General features: G+C 39.0%; 1 long non-coding RNA gene across 1 annotated transcript; it reads right to left on the bottom strand.

Moving 5' to 3' along the window:
• Positions 1-240: 240 nt before the first annotated feature.
• On the bottom strand, positions 241-890 carry LOC111612269. Its single transcript, XR_002754504.1, has 3 exons — positions 631-890; positions 419-522; positions 241-327 (listed from the first exon to the last, which is right to left on the bottom strand). It is a non-coding gene; the product is annotated as an uncharacterized LOC111612269 (long non-coding RNA).
• Positions 891-1,091: the final 201 nt, after the last annotated feature.

Below are 1,091 nucleotides of genomic sequence, written 5' to 3'. Positions count from 1 at the left end.
TAGAAAGCAGTTCATATCAAAGCAGCAGCTCTGGGAAGGTTTTCTGACATCCTGCAAATAAATTCAATTGCCAATATACTATCACAGAATTGTGCAAACTGTCAATACATTCAATGTTTACAGACGACATGCTTATGAAAATTAGCACAATAAAACAAGAGGTACACTTTAGAGGAAATGTGAAAAATATTTCACCAAGGACAGAGTATTGTTTTAATTCAGTATCACAGTTTTACTCCAGACAAACTGACATTTCTCCTTCCTAAGAACAGTGAGGATCTACAACAGAACATTCCCATTAACTGGACCACCGCACTTTACAGAAACCTACAAAAAAGAACAACAGAGCAATTAAACAGAGAAAGCTCTTGTATTTTAAAGAGTACAGAAAAATGGCAAAGAAAAAACTAAGACTTACAATTTTAAGACGTTGTGGACTCGCTACGTGTGTGGCATCATCAGAACGATGATGATTGGGACTGGATGCCTGGAGTGAAAAAACATTTCTGGGTGACTTCTTGCCTGTTAATGTTAGAAGTAGAAAAAATAGTTAGCAATATCATAGAATCAGTTGATGTTGGCATTAACTATGAAGTTGTTTTAAGTGTGGACTTAAGGCAGACAATCTACCTTAAAAGCTTTCCATCCATGATCTGAACACGCTGATCCTTGCATCGAAGGGTGATGCAGTTCGGGACGGACAGAGGTTTTAATCTCCATCTGTCTGTTTGTTCTTCCCTCCAGATTGTCTGCTTTCTTTCTTGCTCAGCTGAGTCTGACGGACTAACAGAGGGTAACGCTTCGTTAGATAGTGTATCAGTGTGGGAGCAAAGGAAGTTTTCTGTGCTGAAGGTTTCAGGTGGACCAGCTGTTGTGCCAAACGTGTCGCATCGCTGCTGTCATCAGGGGTGCCGGCGTAAAAACATAGTAGCAAAGCAAGAAAGCACAACGGTAGATTCATTAATGTACTGCAAATTTCAATCGATGATGATTTTCATTTCATGCTCACTGGCTTCTTGCCTCTTATCAAAATAACTGCTTGAAATTTTAGGTGGTCAAATTTTGTAACTTTTGGTATTCCTCGTTTGTTT

The sequence above is a fragment of the Xiphophorus maculatus genome, chromosome 2 (genome assembly GCF_002775205.1).
Source record: "Xiphophorus maculatus strain JP 163 A chromosome 2, X_maculatus-5.0-male, whole genome shotgun sequence".
Classification (NCBI taxonomy): Eukaryota; Metazoa; Chordata; class Actinopteri; order Cyprinodontiformes; family Poeciliidae; genus Xiphophorus; species Xiphophorus maculatus.
This window is presented reverse-complemented; position numbering and strand designations above follow the sequence as displayed.